Source organism: Polyodon spathula, chromosome 22 (assembly GCF_017654505.1).
Source record: "Polyodon spathula isolate WHYD16114869_AA chromosome 22, ASM1765450v1, whole genome shotgun sequence".
In the NCBI taxonomy this organism is placed as follows: domain Eukaryota; kingdom Metazoa; phylum Chordata; class Actinopteri; order Acipenseriformes; family Polyodontidae; genus Polyodon; species Polyodon spathula.
This window is the reverse complement of record NC_054555.1, coordinates 19,389,020-19,413,768: the sequence shown is the minus strand read 5'-3', so window position 1 is coordinate 19,413,768 and position 24,749 is coordinate 19,389,020. Positions and strand designations below refer to the sequence as shown.

Genomic DNA, 24,749 nt, shown 5'->3' with positions numbered 1-24,749 from the left:
ATGGAATTGTTTTGTTTAACAAAATTTAATCTAAATTTTTGACTCAAAGTAGCCACCTGTCGTAGATATAACAGCCGAACACACTCGTGGCATTCTTTCTACAATGGAAATCAAATATTGTTCGGAAAGTTCTTCCCAACACTGTTGCAGAAGTTCCCACAAATGTGTTGCACTCGCAGGTTGCTTTGCTTTCACCCTTCTGTCCAGTTCATCCCAAACCAGCTCGATGGGTTTTAAGTCTGGAGATTGTGCTGTCCATTCCATGATTTGAAGCCTACCATTTTGTTCTTTTCTAATAAGGTAGTTCTGACATAGCCTGGAGGTATGTTTTGGGTCATTATCTTGCTGTAGGATGAACCCCTGACCAACTAGACGTATACCAGAGGGTATTGCATGGCGCTGCAAAATGCTGTGGTAGCCGTTTTGGTTCAGGGTGCCACTCACTCTGTGCATGTCGTCGACTCTGGATCCAGCAAAAGAGCCCCAGACCATCACGCTTCCTCCTCCATATTTTACAGTTGGTGTCACACACCGAGGAACGATCCTTTCGCCTACTCGACGGCGTACAAAATCCCTGCATGATGAACCAAAGATTTCAATTTTTGATTCGTTGGTCCATAAGACCATCTTCCAGTCTTTAGTAGTCCACTGGCGGTGCTTCATGGTCCAGGTAAGCCTCTTTTTCTTATTTTACCATCTTAGCAATGGCTTTCTTACTGCCATTCGACCTGTCAAACCTGCAGCTCGAAGTCTTCTCTTCACAGTTGAAACTAAGACTTCCTTACTTCAACCAGTGTTAAGCTGTCCTTGAAGCTGTTGTCCTGTGAGCCGCCTATCACGCAAGCTGTTGACTCTCAGAAACTTGTCTTCTGATTCTGTTGTCGCTTTGGGTCTGCCAGAACTCTTCCTGTCAGAGTTTCCTTCAGTTTCCAAGTGCCTTTTGATGGTGTAGGCAACTATACTCACTGACACCTTGGCTTTCTTTGCAATTTCTCTAAAGGAAAGACCTACACTTTTAAGGGTTATAATGGTCTGTCTGTCTTCCTTTGTTAATTGCCTTTTTCTATCCATTATGATAGCAAAATACTACTTCCTGCAGTACACTACTGTCCAAATAATGCTTAAGAGGGTGTAGTAACACAGTCTGTTCCAGTACTGCTTTTATACAGACAGAGGGTTTGTAAGTAATCAACAAAAGTTGGGACACCTGTAGAAAGTGTTAGCATCACATTTCATGGCTTAATTTACTTCCATTGCTGCAGAACAGCTGTAAGTTGTTAACCCATTACTTGTTCCCTGAAAAATGCCTTTTTGTATAACTCTGAAATGTACATTATTTTTCAGTTTTTGATAACCTAAACTTTTTTTTAACCTCTGGAAGTTTATCGCTTACCTTTGTACCATTTCAGGTTATTCACTGGACTTGAACTGCTTAACTTTCAATAAAAACTAGAAAAATGGGGGTGTTGTAAAACTTTTGACCGGTAGTGTAGCTTTAGAGTAAACTAATGTGATCCATCTGCATCTCCATCCATTCGCATTGTTTTCCATCTGATGATGTAGATATCCTTCTGTCTGGTGTTGATGGTTGAAGTGTAATGCTGGCTCCAGGGATCAGCTTATTTTCCCTCCCCACCACATCAGCACACACAACGGCTCTGATGCTGGTTCCAGGAATCAACCACAGTGCAGTCTGCCCAGCGCATCAGCATGACAACCATCTGGATTAAACTAAGTAGGGTACATCTCTGGGGTCTTCAGGGGGGCATATATTTTCTTTTGTTGATGAAATGTGTGCCCAGAGAGATCCAGATATCAAGAAAATAAATAAATAAATTACAAAATGTACTGGTAAATTAACACCTATAAATAATGTATACACTCATGAGTTCTCTGAAATAATATTGAAGAATTCTGTTAGACGTATTCACAGGGATGTAAGGGTTAAATAAATGTCAGTAGCCATCTAAAGCATTCTGTTTATTAATCTGCTAATAAGTACTTTGTAGCAATGGGATGAGCAATTCAAATGGTTAAAGTAAAGTAATGAAATGATTGCTTAATGATTGCTCATTAGGTGGCTTACTATACTGATGTTACTATAGACATCTTGTGGCTGAAGGACTAAATTACAAGTTGAAAGATAAGTCGTGTAAAACACAAGGTCCCACTCATAGGAGCCCACGGTTGAGCAATTAGAAACAACAGAGAGCCAAACGCCAGGGATTCCAGGCTGCAATAGCAGTGGAAAGTCATGGGTCCAGGGCAGGATCTTTAATGTCAAGCCTGTGGTACCCATAACCATGATATCATCTCCTCAAGAACTTTCATCACAGCTGGATTAGCGTGTCAGAGCTATGACAACACCTCCTCAAGAAATTTCATCACAGCTGGATCAGTGGGTCAGAGCCATGACAAGATCTCCTCAAGAACTTTCATCACAATAGAGTCAGCGGGTCGCATGGGAATATAGAAGCATGGTACAGTGCCTATAGGAAGTATTCACCCCCCTTGGACGTTTTCACAGTTTGTTGTGTTAAAATCTGAAATCTTGATGCATTTAAATTGGATTTTTTCCTTTGATTTACACAACCTACTCAACACTTTCAATGTGTTCAAAATGTAGGGGTGAAAAACAAAAATAATAATTAAAAATAAAAACCTCAAAGGTCTTCATTAGATAAGCATTCACCCCCTTTGCTATGACACTCCCAAATAAGCTCAGGTGCAACCAATTGCCGTCAAAATTCACACAATAAGGTAAATGGAGTCCACCTGTGTGCAATAATAGTTGTTCACATGATTTCATATTAAATACACCTGTATCTGTAAGGTTCCACAGTTGGGTAGTGCATTCAGAGCAAAGATACTACCATGAAGACCAAGGAGCTTTCAAAACAACTCTGGGATAAAGTTGTGGAAAGGCACAGATCAGGGGAGGGGTATAAAAAGATTTCAAAGGCATTGAATATCCCTTGGAGCACAGTCAAGCTGATCATTAAGAAGTGGAAGGTATACGGCACCACCCAGAATCTGCTTAGAGCAGGCCGTCCACCCAAACTGAGCAGCTGGGTAAGAAGGGCATTGATCAGAGAAGCCACCAAGAGGCCAAGGACAACTTTGAATGACCTACAGTGTTACATGGCTGAGATGGGAAAAACTGTCCATGTCTCAACAATAGCTGAGGTACTCCACAAATCTGGCCTGTATGGAAAAGTGACAAGCCATGTCTGAACAAAATCCCATGTAAAATCCTGCTTGGAATTTGCAAAAGGGCATGTGGGAGACTCTGAAAAGATACGGCAAAAGATTCTGTGGTCAGATGAAACAAAAATTGAACTATTTGGCCTAAATGCAAAGTGTTATGTCTGGCACAAACCCAACACAGCACATCACCCAGGTAACACCATCCCTAATGTGAAGCATGGTGGTGGCAGCATCATGCTATGGGGATGCTTTTCATCGGTAGAGTCTGAGAAGCTTGTCAAGGTAGAGGACAAAATGGAATCAGCTAAATACAGGCAAATCCTTGATGAAAACCTGTTTCATTCTGCAAAAGACCTAAGACTGGGACAGAGATTCACCTTTCAGCAGGACAATGACCCCAAGCACACAGCCAAAGCAACACTGGAGTGGCTTAAAAACAAGACAGTGAATATCCTAGAGTGGCCCAGTCAAAGCAAGGACTAGACTTGAAGATTGCTGTCCACCAACGGTCCCCATCCAACTTGACAGAGCTTGAATAATTTTGCTAAGAAGAATGGGCGAATATTGCATGATCCAGATGTGCAAACCCGGTAGATACTTACCTCAAAAGACTCACAGCTGTAATTGATGCCAAGACATTTCAGTTTTTTTTTTTATTTTTCATTAACTGTTGTGTGGCAGGAAATGGCTGAGTGGTGACATCAAGCCAGAAGGCGGAACAAACACAAACAGGCAGGTACTGCAATTCAAAGGCGCAGCGTGCGCCATTTTATTTAGAACAACAAAAATAAATAAAAGGTTTTAACAAAAACAAACTCTTGCTCACAGAGCACAAAAATATAATAATAAACAAAACAAGTCAATAAACACTAAGGTCAGGCTGGCCAATCACCTTCACTGATCCTTTACGCTTCTTTTAAATATCTCCTCCTCGCTCCTCGCTCACTCTCGTACTCTCCTCTGTACACCCACCCGGAGTGCAGAGAGCTGCAGGTATTTATACAGGTGAACATCTCCCGATTAGCAACAAATTAATCACTTAATTAATTCAGGAGAGGGCCACCTTCTGCACAAGTTTTATTAACGTGGATGGGAAAAGCCCATCCACGCTGCAAAAACAAATCATACACAAAATAAGACAGGCGGAGCAGGAAATCTTGTTCTGCAACCCATACATGGCCCCAACGGCCACCTCCCCCCCTTAGTCTCAAAGTCCCGGAAGAGGTGGAGCAAGGTGTCGATGGGGGCAGCCATGGCGGGAAGTCCTTCTCCCCCCACCTCTTCGTGGCTGGCGGCTCCCTCTTCCGGGGCATAAGCTATTGTTTCTCCTACCGCAACAGTGCGGCTGGGGGAGCTGGTCTCCTGACCTCCCCCCTACTTCATGGCCGGCAGCTCCCCTTTGTGGGGCTCTGTGACAAAGTTCCCCACCCCTGTGTGTATTTTGTGTTGTATGTTGTGTGTTAATGTTGGTGTTTAGACATTGGTACACGGGATATAAACGGGCGGTGTAACACAAATGTTTAAAATGTATATTTGTATTTAAGCACGAGGATTGCACAGCACTTCAAGTGCAAGTAAAATTTAATAATATGTGAGCACAGGGAATTGCAATTTATTAATTCATGTGCAGCTGTATCGTGACTCCAATTGAATGATTGATTGGCAATTGAGTCATAATAATAATAGTTAACAGTTAAAATATCAGCTCACCGTGTTTGTCTGTGTAGTCCATTTTGTTTGTCTCTTTAATTTGGCGAAAGTGCCATGTCTTGTGTCTTTGTTTGTTACAACCTTTTTGTTTATTGTTCTGTTCATTCATTAAATGCTGAGTGAAACCAATCGCTCAGCTCCACCCAACTCCACCTCTCTGTTGTTTATTTCCTGGTTCCTGTTTCTGGTCTGACGTCAACCACTACAGCCATCTTTGTGACACGTGGTGTCATCATGGTATTACCAGCGCCTCCTAGACGCAGACCAGAGCAGGAACCATAGTTTCTTGTTTAAAAAAAAAACCCAAAAACTAAAAAAAACAAAAACAAAAAAATGTCAGAAGACGCCATCAGGCTGAGGGACTGGATCCAGGACAATGCTGGGCTGGAGGCTCAGTCCATGCCCATAGCCATTCAGGTCTTGTGGCTGATGGACAGGGAGCGATGGGAGGCGAATGATAGGGAACAGACCCCAAACTCCCTGGAGGAAGGTGTGGAGTTTGTCCTCTGCTACTTGGAGGCAACTTTAAGCAGAACAGCAGCCCAGGTAGCAGGGTTTCCAGCACCCAGGTGGTGGGACGTGAGAGTCCAGCGCCCAGACGGGGGGACCGCAGGAATCCAAACCCCGAGAGGGAGGTGTTCCCACTTCCACAAGGAGAGGAAGAATGCCTGCTGACCCCATCTCCACCAGCAGAGAAAGAATGCCTGCTGTCCCCATCTCCACCAGCAGAGGGTGAGTGCCTGCTGGTATCACCTCCCCGACCTTCACCACCTGGAGGAGAGGAGCAGGTGCTTCCTCTGCCTCCATCACCTTCCCCTGCCAGTGAGGGAGAGCCGCACCAGTCCCCTGCCAGTGAGGGAGAGCTGCACCAGTCCCCTGTAATAAGGGAAGACTACACGTTGCTCCCACCTCCGTCAGGAGACTTCACGCCGCTCCCACCTCCGCCGCCAGGAAACTACATGCCGCTCCCACCTCTGTCACCAGAAGACTACACTCCTCTGCCACCTCCATCGGCAGGAGCAGAGCAGCAGGAACTCTCTCTGCCTCCGCCACCTCCACCGCCAGGAGAGGAGCAGCAGGAGCTGGTATCACTTCCACCACCAGCAGAGGATGAATGCCTGCTGGTATTACTTCCCCCACCATTACGAGGAGCTGGAGCTGCCTCTGCCTCCCTCACCATCAGGGGGAGAGGAGCAGGAGCTGCCTCTCCCTTCACCAGAAGGACCAGGACTAGATGCTGGCAGTCCTCAGCAGCCCGTGAATAGGCTGCTGAGGGAAGCACTGGGAAGAACCACCTGGCTGCAGTGGTCGAGAAGTAGGCTAAAACCCGCACCCCACCTTGTACTGACTTCCCACACATCTTTGCCCAAGGATGCCTGCCTCGCTTCACCCAAGGATGCCTGTCTGGCATCGCCTGGAGTTACCAGTTGCTCCGCATCTTCTGGGGTTGCCAGTTGCTCTGCATTGCCTGGGGTTGCCTGTTGCTTCGCATAGCCTGGGGTTGCCAGCCGATCCTCATTGCCTGGGGTTGCCAGCCGCTCCGCATCTCCTGGGGTAGCTGGAAATGCTTCGCCAGTGGTTGCCGTCAGCTCTGCTTGACCGCAGGGGTCAGTGTGGCTGGAGCCCCACCAGAGGGAGCTGCCAGCGATGAAAAAGGGGGTAGAGGTCAGGAGACCACCTTCCCCCACAGACGTTTCGCTGCCGGACATCTTGGGGGAGGTCTGGAGAGCATCAACCCCAGCAGCTTTTCCGCTGCTGGACTTGCCCCGGCTGAAGGAGTCAGTCTGGGAGCTGTCAGCACATCTGCTGACAGCAGCACCATTGGCAGCATTTCTGCTGCCAGTGGTACAGCGGGAGAAGAGATTTGACCCACTGTCAGTACGTCTGCTGACAGCATAGCCAGTAGCAGCCTGGCTACTGGCAACACTGCCGCCCATCAACCCCTTAAAGTCCCTGTTCTTGGCCCAGAACTTTGAGCGAGACTTTTGGGATTTTAAGGGGGGAGGTGGCCATTGAGGCCATGTGTTCTTTGCACAAAGGGTGGTATATGTGGCAAAGTGCCCGCCTCTCTGGTATTTTGTTTTATATGTTGTATGTTAATGTTGGTGTATAGTCATTGGTACACGGGTGTGGCAGAGCACAGCTCTGCTCTTTAGAAATTGGCAGGGATGGGGTTAAATTCCCCTACCTTCCTGGGTTCATTGTGTTCAGGTGGCTGGGGTTGATTAGATGATTAGTTTAATTAATGATCAATCAGCGCCCAACCACCTGACATAAAAGGAGGCCTCTGCTTCTCATTTGGAGGAGGGAGCTGAGGAAGCAGGTTGGTGTTTTGGTTGTTTGGAAAGTTTGAATCCAGTGAAGGCATTGCCCAGCCTGGAAATTGTTATTTTTGTAAGTTTTGCTTTTTGTCTTTCTTTTTATGTTTAAATTGCTTTGTTTTGGCCCTTGTGCCCTTTCATTTTTGTGTTTATTTATAATAAAATAGTTATTTTTTTGAACTTCAGACTGTCTCTGGGCCTCTATCCACTCACCAGCCTGCCACATTTGGTGTCAGAAGTGGGATAGCGCCACCTAGAGGCTCAGAGCAGTATTTTTTATTTTTATTTTGGAATTTTTTTTGGAATTTTGGGGATCTTTTTTTTTTTTTAACATGGGAAAGAAGAGCAGACAGCGGCAAAGTCAGGACAAGCAGCAGCTGAAGAAATGTAAGCTGCTGCAGCCACCGCTGGAAGACCCGGCCAGCCTCTTCCCCTGGTGTTCCTGGTGTGGGAAGGAGGACCATCGTTGGCAGTCCTGCCCAGATGTGCCACCGGCAAACTGGTGTGGCCGGTGTGAGGAGGATGGCCACAACTGGGCAGACATGGGAGATGCCCCGGTCACTCCAATAAAGAGGGGTGAGCCGTCGCTCCCAGAGCCAGAGAGGGAGGAGAAGCTGCCGTCGTCCTGAGATCCAGAGAGGGAGGAGGAGCTGCCGTCGTCCCCAGAGCCAGAGAGCCAGAGAGGAGGAGGAGCTGCCGTCGTCCCCAGAGCCAGAGAGGGGTGAGGAGCCGCCGTCGTCCCCAGAGCCAGAGAGGGAGGAGGAGCTGCCGTCGCTCCCAGAGCCAGAGAGGGGGAGGAGGAGCTGCCGTCGCTCCCAGAGCCAGAGAGGGAGGAGGAGCTGCCGTCGCCCCCAGAGCCAGAGAGGGAGGAGGAGCTGCCGTCGTCCCCAGAGCCAGAGAGGGAGGAGGAGCTGCCGTCGTCCCCAGAGCCAGAGAGGGAGGATCTGCCGTCGTCCCCAGAGCCCGAGAGAGGAGGAGGAGGAGCTGCCGCTCCCAGAGCCAGAGAGGGGAGCCGCCGTCGTCCAGGAGCTGAGGAGGAGGAGCCGTCCCCAGAGCCAGAGAGGGAGGAGCCGCCACTCCCAGAGCCAGAGGGTGTGGCAGAGCACAGCTCTGCTCTTTAGAAATTGGCAGGGATGGGGTTAAATTCTCCTACCTGCCTGGGTTCATTGTGTTCAGGTGGCTGGGGTTGATTAGATGATTAGTTTAATTAACGATCAATCAGCGCCCAGCCAACTGACATAAAAGGAGGCCTCTGCTTCTCATTGAGGATGAGGGAATTGAGGAAGCAGGTTGTTGTTTTGAGTTTGAAAGCTTGAATCCGTCATTTCTCAGCCAGAAATTGTTATTTTTGTAAGCTTTTTGTCTTTCTTTTTGTGTTTAAATTGCTTTGGGCCCTTGTGCCCTTTCATGTTTGTGTTTAGGAGCTGCTCTGGGCCTCGCCTGCCCAACGCATTGTGCATAACATGCCACAGAGTGAACACAATTAGAGTGTTTAAAATGTATATTTGTATTTTAGGCAGGAGGATTGCACAGCACTTCCCGTGCAGCCAAAATAATAATATGTGAGCACAGGGAATTGCACTTTATTAATTCACGTGCAGTTGTACCGTCGCTCCAATTGAATGATTGATTAGCAATCGAGTAGGTACAGGAGGCAGCTGCCGGGTTGTCCCCCAGTGGAGAATGGGATTGTAGGTGGAGGTTTTAATTAATAGTTAATAGTTAAAATATCCATGAGAGGGAGGAGGAGCCTTTTTATTTTCTGTTCTGTTTCTCATTAAATGCTGAGCGAAACCATCAAGCTCAGCTCCACCAAACTCCACCTCTCTGTTGTTTATTTCCTGGTTCCTGTTTCTGGTCTGACATCACCCACTGCTGGGGAGGTGGTCTCCTGACCTCCCCCCCTTCTTGGTAGCTGGCAGCCCCCTTTTCTGAGGCTCCGGCCCCAGTGCTTCCTGCGGTCCTGCAGGACTAGTAGCCAGAGAGCCAGGAGGTCCACCCAGACGTTAGGTGCTTCCATGCAGGTTTTACGTTTAAAAAAAATAAAAAAAATAAAAAAATAATAAAAAATAAAAATGCAGTGGCCATAGGTGGAGCAAGCCAAGCAGCGGCCCCAGGCGAAGCAGAGAGTGGTGCCGGGGTTGGCCCTCTTTGCAGCCGTCGTTTTTCCCCCAGAGCCAGGAACCTATGCAGGGGCTGCTGAGGAGCAGCATCCGTCCTGGTCCTTCTATGGGTGTAGGGAGAGGCAGCTCCTGCTTCTCTCCCTCTAGTGGGGTTGGAGACAGAGGCAGCTCTTGCTCGTTCTCCAGGTGGCACATACCACACCACTCCGTCGTCAGGCGTCACCGTTCACGACGTCTGGAGAGCGAGGGAAGCCTGGCTCACTTCCACCCCACGATGCCGTGCCTCCCCTTCTAGCAGCCAAGAGCAGGGAGGCGGCGAAGGCATCAGGGGCTCGTCCCTGGCTACAGAGGGGAAACCGGTCCTGTACGGGCGAGAACACACCCACCTCTCGAGACGGATCGCAGTACGCTCCCTGCCACCCGGAGGGGAACAGTTAGCTCCTGCTCCCTTGGTTGCGTCAACAAGAGGGAAAGTCGACCCCCACCCACCCTCAGGATTCAGAGGGCAGTGGTGTCGCCATGCTCCTGGCTCCTCCTCCCCTACTCCGGGGCGAAGACTGGCAGGGGGCTCCTGCCGAGGTCTGGTGCGTGTGAGGAGGAAAAGGGCAGGATACCACTAGCTGGTGGAGTGACTTGCCTCCACCTCCCAGTGTGTCAGGTGGGGGGCTCCACCAGGTGGAACCAGCAGGTATTCTCCCTCTGCTAGTGGAGCCCTGGGCTGTGGACTTTAGACCTTCCCCTCGGGCTGTGGACGCACCGTCTCCCCCCTCTTGGGCTTTGGATGTTCGGGCACCTCCCACTCAGGCGCAGAACGTTCATGCTCCCCCCAATCAGGCCAGGACGTTCGGGCTCCTCCCATTCAGGTGCAGGACGTTCGGGCTCCTCCTTCTTGGGCGGTAGTGGGGGTGGGCACAGCAGGCACTGCTCTGGTGGGAGGGGGCAGTTTGCTGCGAAATGCCCCCACTCCCCACAGATGCAGCAGCAATAATGCACTACCATGCTGCGGAGGAGGGCTTCCCAGCCAACCTCCTACTCTTCCTGAGGTGGAGAGTGGTAGCGGTCAGGCAACACGTGGCTCTTATGCACCGACTGTGGAGCAGTTGAAATTTTGTGATGAGGAGGGGGGAGTTACTCGTACAGTCCGTCTGAACGCCACCGACATACGACCGACGCATGAGGAGGTCGAGGAGGAAAAGGGAGAGAGAAGAAGGACGGTAGGAAGAGAAGGGAGAGTTTTTATATTTAGTTATTTTTTTTGCTTTGACGTCATGGGCACTGCAGTACCCTTCTTCTGGCCTGAGTCAGGAGGTGCTGATGATCCCACACTGTACACCACATGTGGCAGGAAATGGCTGAGCTGTGACATCAGGCCAGAAGGCGGAACAAACACAGACAGGCAGGTACTGCAATTCAAGGGTGTGGCATGTGCCGTTTTATTCAGAACAACAAAAATAAATAAAAGGTTTTAACAAAAACAAACTCTTGCTCACAGAGCACACAAATAAAATAATAAACAAAACAAGTCACAAACACAAATAAACACTAAGGTCAGGCTGGGCACTCACCTTCACTGATCCTTTAGGCAGAAGAAAATTTATAAAGAAGGGAACGAGGAGAGAGGTAGAACATGAGAGCATGCTGGTTAGCCCGATTAGCAATAAATTAATCACTTAATTAATTCGGGAGATGGCCACCTTCTGCACGAGTTTTAAGTAATGTGGATGGGCTTCCCATCCACTTTGCAAAAACAAACCATAAACAAAAAATAAGAGGAGCGGAGCGGGAAACGCTGTTCTAAAATAAACATAAAACTTTAAATAGCAGGGCTTTCCTACCAACCTGCTTCATGTTGTTTCATAATCAAAATTATCTTACATTTTCAAATTGTTGAGTCGGTTGTATAAATCAAGGAGAAAAACATCCCATTTAAATGCATCAAGATTTCAGGTTGTAACACAACAAACTGAAAAAGTCCAAGGGGGTGAATACTTTCTATAGGCATTGTATATGGAAAGCTGTATATGCAGGTGAGCCAACAACTCTCTTGAATAGGAAACCATTAGCTGATACCATGCACTGGGTTCTTTAATAGCACTGAATTCAGTTCAACTTGATATGAACCCTTCAAATTACATTTAAAACATGAGAACATAAACATGGGTTCTTTAATAACACTGAATTCAATTCAACTTGATACTAACCCAGATCATTCAAAATACATCTAAATACACAAGAAATGTTTGTTAAGTCAAGGGGACTAGACTATTTTTAAAGAAAAGGTGTTTCAATGGGGTATGCTTTTTATTGTATTTTTTGTCGAAGATTATTTGTCTCTTTTGCTTGGTGCTGCAGTTGGTGAAGAATGATGTACATCCTCAGAGACTATTTTTTAAAAGTTCCTAAAAACCACAAATTGTGGGTGTTGTCGAGTGATTTAACATGAGACTTTTTTTTTTAAAGTGGTCTTGGGGTGCTCAGGAGTCAAGTATAATCTTGACGAATATGCCATTTTGACGATACTACTGTGGTATTATGCCTTTTTTTTAATGCTCAGGATGTAAATATAACCTATGTGTCAAAATGTGTTAACTGTGTTTGCTGTGAAGTTTTAAAGATATCTAGGGCTTCTGTTTTTAGTTTTTTATTAATTGTATTTTTTGGTGCTTATTTTTAGCTCTTTTCAAGTTTTATGTAAATCGTTTTTTTTTTTTTTTTTTTCGTTTTTGATATACTGTATGAAATTAGTGTTTTCGGTTACTTTCCAAAATGCTTGAGCGTTTGTTTTTTTTTTTCCTGTCAAAATAGGTATAGTAACTCGACAGTACTTGCACACTTAAGTTGTACCTTCTTTCCTTTGCTGACTTCCACAACGAAATCCTTACGGTCACAGGCACATTCTTCTGGGGTTTTTGTGTGGAGGCATTTTTTTACATTTCGACACAATTCTGTTTTAAATCCTCTGTATCTTAACTGTAATACAGCTTTAAATTCCGCTAACAAGCCTCCATCCTGATTGTAATCTTGTTTTAAATCTTGCAAGCGGATTCTCCAATAGAAATGTAGGAATGTGCTGTCACTCAGTAGTGGGGGCGAGTTTAAAGTATTCAGAACGAATCAATGATAGATACAAGTCAGGAAGGCGGGACATTGCCCAGCAACACCGGGAAATGTATTTATTATTAGTTTTGTAATTATATTTTAATGGGAAAAGGGTAAAGTCAACATGAATTGATTAACCATTTCCACAGTTTTTTCCATTCCCAGTGTTTATTGGCTGTACACCAATTTCATTTTTTTTGTATCAGTTAAAACAGAAAATCAGAAGTCCTGAAGATATGAAATAAATACTATTGCTTTTATTGAGAAATCTGTGTGGACATGGACTTGACTTTAACGGGAGATGCTGTCTTTTTTCTCCCTTCGCTGTGGCTCTCCACTGGAGGAGATTGTTGTATGCAGTTGGTCCAAGATGAAGCACCCAGTGCTTGAAAAGTTTTTTCACTCGCTAAGTTTACATGGCAGGAAGTAATCGGATTTCGCTGTAATCAGATTCCATGGATTCAGATTTTGCAATAGGAAAAATATAGAGGAAATTGGATAAGCCAATGTGATAGTTATCTCGGTATACATGGCGTTGATGTAATCAGATTTCCTTACTTATAAATTGCCAAATTTAGAGATATGTCATCTTGTTGTTATATTTGTTTATATACATAAATTTATTTATTTAAAAAAAAAAAATACAATTTAAAAAAATGGTATTTTCTTGATTCATTTTTTTGCCTGATAGGGGTTAAATGCTACCGATGACATTTTGTAGAAATTGCAGGCACAGAGTCACCAGTCAAGCCACCGCAGATAGGCTCCCGAGGCGATAGCTATTCTCCTCTCTATATTACTCAACCACTTTCCAGTCAGGATGCCGATCAATTACACATTTTTCGTAATGTGCATTTCAGCATTGATAATGCTGATTTAGTTAAACATTAATACGAATCTTGGAATGCTCATGCTTCTTTGTTGTCAGAGTTTAGCTCTAGAGCAGGCCAAACAGGGCCATGGTGACGATTGCACCTCAATTTTGTTACGTACAGCTGTTGCTTTCAGTGAGCCCAGTCGTACTGTATGGGTCAAAGAAAGAGTTAGGGATTGGTGGTACATAACTGTACTTATGAAATTTACAGATGCAGATTGGAGAGAGAATTTCCGTATGACACAAGTGTCATTTGAAAAGTTTCCATCTTGTTTTCACTTGGTCGACTGTTCTGTGGTACCCAGCAGGTGCCATTTTTTCCACCACTCTTTTGAAGAGGTTGTTGTTTCGGTGTGTTCTCGTCACTCAGTAGTAAGCTGCTTCCTTCTAATGAGACATCATGCCAAACACACACAACTGCTCATACACAGGACTGCTCTTGGATCCTAGTACACATGCGCACAGCCAAAATAGTATTGTAATCTGATCACCACGTTTACAAGCAGCAAGATCAGTTTTCCACAAATCTGATTACCTGGAATCAGATTACTGAGAGAAATCCGATTCCCAAATCTGATTGCAGAGTTTGAGTTATAATATTTACCATTAATCTCATAATTTTTGTTTTGAATGTTATTTTTGGCTTGAATGTTTTTCTGTTTTATTTGTGTAAATAAATGTGTAAATAAAGCTAATTGTAAATAGAGAGAAGTTGAAATGTGGTTATTGTTGTAGTTTTGTATTATTATTTTGAACAGAATTCCTAATTCCTTATGCCAGGTAAGATATCAGTAACTATGTATCAATTGTTAACTGTGTAACAATATTTTCAAATTGTGTCTGCTGAACTGCAATGTTCAAATGGCTTTAAACAAAAAGTAGAATTCACTTTATCCATTTCTATTAAGTTATATCAAATGAAAGCCTTTATTTGAGACAAAATTATACTGAAAACACAACTTTCATTAGCTGATTTATTCTATGAAGCAATTTTGCTTCAATAAAATTGAGTCCTTGTCCTACAGTTGCTTGCAAAAGTTGCCTGAAACTTGCAGCTTGCACATCACTTTCTACAAAAAAAAAGTATCCCTTTCTACAGTTTTCTATCAACATGCAGATTAGTGTCCCCTCGGCTTAAAGCTTACTAAAAAATACATCTAAAAACATGAGAAAAAAATACCCCATTTGTTTGTACATGACAGAGGTTTATTTTCAAAGAAATCCAGACAAGAAGGTTTTGTACATTGGTGGAAATGCATTTGATCTTCCTATTGTAGAATAGACCAGTTCTGCCCTCTGCTGGCAGCTTTAAGAACAACCCTACAGGGCAGGCTGCAATAGCTATAGCTGCAGCACACCTGGTCATGTAAACATTAAAATGACAGCCAGAGTTTTAGAATAGTGTTTACATGTTTCTGAAGCTTAGCTGGAGTCTGAAGACAATTCTTGTAAAACAATAACAGCATAAAAGCACCTTTAATCCTATAGGGGCCAGTTTATATCCATAACAGTTAAAACACATTTGCTAATGCTATAGGGGCTATGGTGAAGTGGTTATCAGTGTGGAGGTGATCAATAAACAGACAGACAATGATAATCCAGGTGCAATGGTGTTTTATTTTATAATCCAATTGCCCGATGGCTAAACAGCAGTAAATAATAACAATGATAAGCAATACAGAGGCGTGTATCGCTGTACTGTAATCCACGGGTTGGCCCTGACATAATAAACAGTCCCAATCTTTTACACCCATACATAACACAAACACAAGTCCACAGCGCGTGCTCTAGTGCTCGTAGAGCAAATACAGTTCATGGTGCAACAAGGTGAAGTGTTGTCCAGGTTTGTGCTGGCCTTAAGCAATCTTGTTTAGTCGTCTAACAAATCACAAACACGCACGGTATTAGACTCGACAAAACAAACAAACACTCACGGTATCACCATACAATTCTCCTGTCAGTTCTGTCTTTACGGAGGTGAGACTGAACCGATCGACATCCAAGGCTGGGAGCATCGATGCTGACACCAAGGGGAATCTAGAGTGACAGACTGATAGACTGTTAGGATAGATTTGGCCAGGGGTCCCCTCTGGCTCTCGGAGAACCTTCCCGGCTGAGGACGAAGCAACACGGCTGGGCCTAAGGTTGGGAAGTGTCACTTGCTCCCAGAGGGAGACCATTGTACAGGCGGAGCAGCATGGTGGAAGAGGGGAGGATGGAATTGCCCCCAGAGGGAGACTGTTGCAGAGGTTGCGCTGCGTTTTGGAAGAGGAGAGGATGGAAGATCTACCAAGTGATGGTAATACATACTGGATTAGATTAGATCTGAATCACACACAGATATTCTCTTATGCACAGCCTACTAACATAGCGAGGGTTCCTGAATCACACACAGACATTCTCTTATGCACAGCCTACTAACACAGCAAGGATTCCTGAATCACACACAGGAATTCTCTTATGCACAGCAGTACTAACACAGCAAAGAACCCTGAATCACACACAGACGTTCTCTTATGCACAGCCTACTAACACAGCCAGGATTCATGAATCACATACAGGCATTCTCTTATGCACAGCAGTACTAAACAGCCAGGATTCCTGAAACACACACAGACATTCTCTTATGCACAGCATACTAACACAGCAAAGAACCCTGAATCACACACAGACATTCTCTTATGCACAGCCTACTAACACAGCCACAATTCATGAATCACATACAGGCATTCCCTTATGCACAGCAGTACTAAACAGCCAGGATTCCTGAATCACACACAGACATTCTCTTATGCACAGCAGTACTAACACAGCTAGGATTCCTGAATCACACACAGACATTCTCTTCACAACTTTCTCACAAATCTTACCACAGTTTGGGTTTCCACACTTTATATAGGGCTACTGATTTTCCGCGATTGCGGAATGGCAGATGGAACGGCAGAATTAGGCATTTTGCAGTGTTGTCATTTTCACTTGTATCTTCAGTTTTCAATTTCTTTTTTTGCCCTACACCCAGCCAAGATGAGTTCATTCATCATGTGACTTCACTCACATGTCTCTGCTGAAACTCAACATGGCGGCTGCACCAACGGAGAAAGAAAAAAGCCATGTTTCAGCAAAAGACAGCTAAAACAATTTTTGATTGTCTATATGAGGATGGTGGGATACTATTCTGCAAGTTTTGTACAAGTCAATATCATTTAAAGATCATACTGCCAGTTGTAAACACGTAAACAAGAAAGCAATAAAAATGGCAAAGTGCTGCATTCTTCTATGCTGAAAAACCTAGCCCTGCTGTACTGCACTCGAGCGGGGCATTGCTGAAGTAAGATAAATTATTTGCATACTTAATTATTGTTTAGTTGCTTTCTTTCCACTACATGCATTTAATAGAGATATAATTAGCAATGTTAAACTATGACCATTTCTTAATTAAATGATATTATCTGACAATGAAGAAATAAGCTTTGTAGTCTGTGTCGGCGACAGTTTCCTTCAAGCCCATTATCAGAATACAGTACAATCAGTTTACAGTTCAGACGTTCCTCAGACACTTTGCCCTAAGCTGCCAAGACCATTGTTTGGTATGAAGTTTGTTGGCAGCAGGAGCACGTTGATAGTGATTGACAGCAAGGTAGAAGTAGCTGCAGTGTTCCAGTGTGAGCAGCGTTCCCTCTAAGCTTTTTAGACACTGAGTTGTTTTGACTGAGAAAGGGTAAATTATCAGTGAGAAACCTTTGACCACGCATTAACCCTTTTAATATATTTTTGTTGCATTATACAATTTTGAAAAAATATTCCAACAAAAGTATCTCAACAATTTTACAATCAACTTTAAATTTAAACAAGACATTTGTTGTGGTTCTGCCTGATTTTGAATCATCCTCTGATCCTATGCAGCTGTCAGTTGTCATGACAGATATAGACTGCATGCTTAACTGCTGGCCTGCATAAAATTGCTTTACACTACTGCATAAAACACTGGCACCTGCACTGCCTTGTAACCATCTCTAGGTCTATTAATTGTTCCATTCTTGGTGTAGCGTTAGAGGGGGGTCATCACATCATTCTGTGCATGAAAATAACAGGATTGGAATATACAGCGAGGAGTCTTAAACCATTCTCTGTGTCTTCTTGGTTTCTGGTCTCCAACTCCCCCACTGACAAATCTATGACTCTTTTTAAAAAGAGTCATAGATTAAATACCGGACACATGGCTTATCTCTACCTATCACTGAAAGAGGCATTTCAGCGCCAGTAGTATTTTGCTGATTGCAACTTCCAGACAATTCTGAATACCTTGACACTAAGACGATAAACAGTCCTTGTCGTAAATCCAGCCGACAGAGGGCGAAATAGCGTACCAATGGAGAACAAGGGACTGCGTCGGTACGAGAACAACCAATGAAAGACACTTCACATGGACAAATAACCAGACTAGCTAATCAAAGGGCTGAAGAGAGAATCACAAAACCTGCTGACTTTCAAAGTGGAGTGAGCTTCTGCTGCTTCTAGTCGAGCTGCTATGCCCAGACATGTGTGCCGACCGCAAAGGAGGTGTGCACATGCGGTGTCTTCCCGCTAGAGTTGTCTTGAAGTTCGGAGGTACGAAATGGATGCTACACTGCTCTGAACAAAGCTGCAGAGGCATGGGAGCATACATGCTCGAATTCACAGAAGGCAAGGAAGAACCAATGTTCTGAATAATGGCTAGAACCATCTTCTGAGGAAGGGTCCTGCCGTCTGTCCTATGAGACTGGATCAGTGACGGGATTAATCGGAAAGCGGACCTTTGTTTCCACATATCTGCACGAAATGAACTAAAGCCATACAGAAGAATTGCCACAAGAGCACTTTTATAAACTATACAACTTTTCAATTGCAATGCATTAGCTGAACAGTTACGTCTGATCAACTGAACTATTCCTAGTGGAAAACAAAGATAATGTTGCAAGCCTTGGAGATCAACAAGCTGATCTCCATTTGAAAATGAACTATTGGTTATTGCGAGCCTACGCAATACAATGCGTACAGCAAAGTCCTGTCTACATTGGAACTGTGGATCTGGAGACCTGCAGTATTCATCGACACAGACTGACGTCTGTATATGGAAATGTCTAATATTATATACTTTATGACTCAAGAAAGTAACTGAAGCAAATGCAATCAAGGTAAATGGAAACTGTTCTAGAAATAGAATATAACTTCCTGTTTTAGAGTGTGTAAGAAATGTATGTTTGTTTGAAATGTGCAAATCAAAAGTGTTGCCTAGTAAATGCAGAGAATTTCATCATTGCCCCATTTGAGTTAATTTGAATATATAAGCAACTGAAATTGATAACATATTATTAGTTTGATACATCACGTCTAAACTAAATTAACATGGTAAAACTAATTTGCTAAATTAGGTACTGGAATGTTGGATTCCATTTTGAATGGGAAGTTGAATTAATTCTCATGCATATTGACATGATCAATTACAACGAGAAACGGGTATTTAAAATATTAATGCAAAGTAGACACTTTGTGTGATGACATATTCAGTATTAGTATATTAACCATATATGCTAATGATGTTATGGTCATTGTAATTGTTTGACTATGGAATCAATGAACTGCATATTACTATTCATGCATATCTCTAACCAATAGACTTTCCTTTCTGTAATATTAGATTAGTTGTGCACCCCTTTTTCCCTTAAATAAACAATTGTTTTATATTTCTGACAAGTTGTGTGGATGTGTGATGGTGTGGTGGGTGTGGAGATGGAACAGATGTCACAGAGTCACTGGTCCAGGTGCAAATAACCCTAATACCAGCAATGGTAGAGGGTGTGTTTTAATTACAGGAATGCAGTCCAAAGCAGCAGAACAATACAAATCATATGTCCCAATACAGCGAGTCCCTCTCAGCTATATTGTGCACTTGCAAGGTGGTGGACAGTGCAGGTGCTCAGGTGCTGACGTGTCCAGTTCAGTTGTGCGGGGTGTGTGGTGTCCAAGGTGAAAGTGCTGGCAGTAGTGCGGCAGCTCCTTATAGTGACGACTCACTCCGACCCCGGTCCTGACAATAAACAAATCAAAAACACGTAGCAAACAAACAAATGGCTCAGCAACCCAGGTTCCATGTTACCTCCAAAAGCCCTGCACTTGCAAAACGACAGCCCTTATATATCAGGAAACTCCACCCCATGATCAGCGCAACTCAGCACACCTGCCAATTGTCTAATGCAGCACAGCTGATCACACTAATCTTGTCCCCTAATATGGTCATTCCGCCCTGCACCAAGCTGGCCGACTTCCTTTTCCGCCCCTCTCTCCAAGTCGGCCCATCTCAGTACAGGCATGCAAGTACCTCTGCTTAGCACCCTCTTGAGTCATGAGGGAGATTTACAGCTCAGATCCTCTCGCTCTCTGTCACATATCCTTTTCCTCAGAGTGCAGCCGAAGGCACACTCGGCCAACACTACCTTCCCCAATTGGCCCCCCTCCCTAGAAAAAAAATCTGCATTTGAGTGCTCCTGACCCACACGATGTTTCATCTGAAAGTTGAAAGATTGCAACGCCAGATACCACTGAGTTATCCGAGCGTTGTTATCCTTCATAGTGTCTAACCACTTCAACGGAGCGTGATCTGTGACAAGGACGAAACGACGCCCCAGAAGTTAATACCACAGGGAATGCACAGCCCATTTAATGGCCAGACATTAATTCTCGATGATCGAATAGTTACGCTCCCGAGGAAGCATCTTCTACTGATGTACAAGACGGGGTGTTCTACTCCGTCAATCTCCTGGGACAAGACTGCCCCCAGACCTAGGTCAGACACATCAGTCGGGAGGATGAATTCTTTGCTGAAATCAGGAGATATTAGTGCAGGTGCTTGACTCTTTATCACATCAAAAGCCCCCTGACACTCAGCTGACCACTTTACCAACTTTGGAGCCTGTTTCTTAGTGAGAACCATTAACGGGGTAGCGATAGTGGAGAATTCGGGGATGAATCTACAGTAATAACCTGCTAACCCGAGAAGGGATCTCATCTGAGTGTCCATCAAAGCCTGGACTTTAGAGGCCATCAGCTTCACGTGACCATTTTCCATAATATAACCCAAATATTGTGTTTCTAGTTTGGCAAACGCACATTTCCTCAGGGTGGCTGTTAGCGCTGCTTCCCTTAGAGACTGAAGGACGGCTGCAAGTCTAAGAAGATGCTCTTTCCAGGAAGAGCTAAACACTACCACATCGTCAATATACGCGGCCGCATATTTCTGATGTGGAGCTAGCACGTGATCCATCAGTCTCTGAATGGTTGCTGGAGCCCCACGCAGCCCGAACGGCATGGTCATAAAATGGAACAAGCCTTCCGGAGTCGAAAATGCGGTTTTCTTGCAAGAGCTTAGAGTTAAGAAAATTTGCCAGTATTCCTTCGTCAGATCGAGGGTGGAGATAAACCGCGCCCCTCCTATCCGGTCCAAGAGCTCATCCACTCGAGGCATAGGGTATGTGTCGAACTTGGAGACCGCATTCACTTTGTGGAAATCCACACAAAAACGATTGGTGCCAACCAAGACAATCGGGCTGCACCACTCGCTCCGTGAAGGCTCTATGACTCCAACCTCTAACATATCCGCTACCTCTTGGCTCACCGTCCCCTTTCAGGGATGCGGTACGGTCTCTCCCACACCCTCACACCTGGGGAAGTAACAACAACATGTTCGATTATATTCGTTCTACCTGGCAACTCAGAAAAAACATCTCTGAACTTCCCAATTAACCCCTGTATCTCTTGGTGTTGACTGGGAACTAATTCATCGCCCACCACAACCTTCCCTTGCTAGGGGGTTGAACGTCAGGACCAAATTTGTCCTCGACATTATCTCCCGCAATGAACAGGGCCTCCCTTTCCCTCCAGGGTTTCAACAAATTAATGTGGTAAATTTCAGTTTTAGTACGGCGGTTGAGCTGCCAAATCTCACAATTTACTTGTCCCATCGCCTGTACCACCTCATATGGGCCCTGCCATTTAGCAAACAGCTTCGATTCACTTGAGGGCAGGAGCAACATCACCATATCCCCAGGCCGAAAGGTCCGAATCCATGCATTTTTGTTATAATGTCACTCCTGATGATGCTGAGCCTGTTTTAAGTTATCATGCGCTAATTTGCCAATTATTTCTAGGATGTCATTTGTTGTCAAGGGAATCCGAGCTCTACATGATATCACATAACTATTGTGGTATGTCTCAACTACTAACATTTGGCCTTTCTTAAACAGTGCGCCTTGAGACTAATTGATATATAAATAAATTGTATACCGAAGTCACTACATTGGGAATACCAAATTCCGCTTTTCAAACATGGCCAATTCCATTTGTTCCCACTTTTTATCAATGTATTAATAATTAAATGTGGCATTTGAAAAGAAATATAATGTTGCTAGTTAAAATAAGTAAATTTAATAAATATTACCACAACTTTTTTTTTTTTCAATCAGACTTGTTGCTGTAATAGTAAGTAAAGCACCTGAAGACAATTCAAACTTGTCATAATGTTTATACTGTTGTCATTAAAATAAGCAGGAAAACCTAAGAATTATATTACAACAGTTCAGAAAACCAAATGTCCAGCACAGTTGTGAGAATCACATTTACAGTCTTCCACTAACACTGTAGTTTAGTCTACAAATAAAGGTGTTTTGAAAAGACCTGTTTAGCTTATTGCTGGCATTTACAATAACAATAAACAATATGAAACAACTTAGTAACAGTTCAGCAATGTCAAGTGAGAGTAATCCTACCTAAAGTACTCCACTTAAGTTTAATGTAAATGCATAATTAATCCTCAAATTTGTTTCTTTCCTAATTCTGCAGTGTTATTTGCAAGATTTAAAAAGAGGTGTGTTGCTCCAGACAGAATTTCTTAATAAACCAACGGTGTGTAGTGTAGTGACTACATCCTTCACACAGTAAAGTGATCAATTTCCTTTAAGGATTGTACAGTTAGAAAAATAGTTCTGAGCTTATTTCTTTGTCGTCAGAAAATATAATTCAATTAAGAAACCACCATGGTTTAAAATTGCTAATTATAGCTTCATTAAAGGCAGGTAGTGTGGAAAGAAACAAACACTAAACAATAATGAATACGCAATTAATTTAGCTTACTTACTTCGGGAAAGCTCCGCCTTGAGCGCAGTACCTTAGTTCTTAATTTTTCACCATAGAATGCAGTGTTTTGCCATTGTTGTCGTCTTATTTGCTTTCTTATTTTTTACATGTTTATGACTGGCATTATTATATTTAATGGTATTGACATGATCACATGAATTACATCAAAACTTTAAGAATATCTGTGACAGATACTCTTGTGAGCCTTAACTAAATGGCACGAAAATTTATTCCATGGGGTAGGTGGAAGTCGGTCATTTAGGAAGGGAGCTGAGCTACAGAATTGGACAGGGGATGGCATGGCCTCCGAGCAAAAAAAAAAAATAGACATGGTAGGTCGTTTTCAATTACTGTACACTTAAATGTGTATTTCCAACTAATGTGATGATTACATTTTTACCAATTTCAAAACGCTCGCGATGAGTTATGAAATGGTCGTTTTTTAAAAGGATAATAAAACAAAAAATATCAAAGCGTGAGTGTTGTGATTTTTATTTGTTTATATAAGCATTTATACTTCTAAATAATGCAGTTAGATTGTGCTTCACTGATTTTAGTATTCAATTATACGACGAGTTAAAAACTGCAAAGTTCATGAGCAACACTATAGAGGCAAAATCACCAGACGCCTGCTTTGCCCACCCTGTACCAGTAGATTCGGTGGAGCCTGAGCGAGGTCAGCACTAATGTGAAGTGCATTTTACACATGGAAATCAGGGAATGCTGAGTGTGAGGCTTGGGAAGAAAGCTCAGCAGTACCGAGTCTTGTTTTGTACAAGACATTAAAATCAAAAGGTGCTTGTGGCAGGGCTCATGCCTGCCTCTGTAAATAGTGTATAGTGTGGAGGTGGCTTATAAATAAAATGGCTTTAATTTTGTAACATTTAAAAGGATTTCTAAAATCAAAGTGTAACTAGATATGGCAGGGTTGGGAGGTTGATGTAATATATAATAGTTTTGTCATTTAGTAAATTATGTGGATTTTATTATTTAAATGTACCAAACTGCCCCTTCAAGTCACTCCACAAAGGGTCTTGATCTGGTCGTCCTCCATCCACACCTTGATTGACCTGGCTGTGTGGCATGGAGCATTGTCCTGCTGGAAAAAAAACAATCCTTAGAGTTAGGGCACATTGTCAGAGCAGAAGGAAGCAAGTTTTCTTCCAGGACAACCTTGTACTTTGCTTGATTCATGCCAAAGCTGCCCGATTCCAGCCTTGCTGAAGCACCCCCAGATCATCACCGATCCTCCACCACATTTCACAGTGGGTGCGAGACACTGTGGCTTGTAGGCCTCTCCAGGTCTCCGTCTAATCATTAGACGACCAGGCGTTGGGCAAAGCTGAAAATTTGACTCATCTGGGGTTGCTTCAGCAAGGCTGGAATCAGGCAGATTTGTAGTTGTGAAGGACGCATGAATCAAGCCAAGTACAAGGTTGTACACACTCTGCACAGTTTGGTGTGAAGTGTGAACAACAAAGTCTCCTTGGGGAAACGAACCGTACAGAGTCCATCGAAAGAGGTCAGCTTGGCTAACTCAGAGTCTGGTTCACTTGCTAAACCTCAATGTGAACAACAGCTAGACTCTGTCCTTCTGAACATGGGAAACAAACTATACAAGGTAACCTGACTCAGAGGTAGGCAAACAGTATCTCCGGTAACTGCATTAGGGTTACCAGACATCCTGGGAAAATTGAGGTTGTCAGTTTTCAGTCTTTATTTTTTGTCCTGATCGGAAACAGTGTTAATCGTTCCAGCTTGCTGTTGTATTTATTTATTTTTTTAAATACAAAACTGTATCAGCGTGCTCAGATTATTGATTATTTGTTTAATCATTCTGATTATGTGTATAGCATAAAAGTTCAGTTCATAAAATTCAACTGCCTATCCTCCTCCTCCGAAGTAAACTGTTGTGGATGAAAGGACTCCAGTTACACAGATTGATTCATGTGGAATGCTGTAACCACCTTGGGGAGGAAAGCAGGGTTTGCAAGCAGTGACATTCTGCTACCATCATCCAAAATATGCATGCAGGCTCAAATGGGGCCTGCATGAGAGCCTACAGTAGAGCCTCAAGGCTCCATTCGGGGAGAGTAGCCCTCCTAGGAGGGCGCAACTGCCGAGCACCTTGGAGAAACCGGGTAGCCAAAAAATGCGCGCCTGAGGACATTAAGTCCACGGGGGCATGACAAACAGAAAACACAGCTAGGTATACCTTCAGTGTGGAAAGTGATCTAACAGCCTCCA

General features: G+C 43.9%; 1 long non-coding RNA gene across 1 annotated transcript; it reads left to right on the top strand.

The window, feature by feature from the left end:
* Positions 1-237: 237 nt before the first annotated feature.
* LOC121296892 lies at positions 238-23,604 on the top strand. Its single transcript, XR_005947111.1, has 4 exons — positions 238-253; positions 13,416-13,422; positions 22,438-22,441; positions 23,533-23,604. It is a non-coding gene; the product is annotated as an uncharacterized LOC121296892 (long non-coding RNA).
* The last annotated feature ends 1,145 nt before the right edge of the window (positions 23,605-24,749 follow it).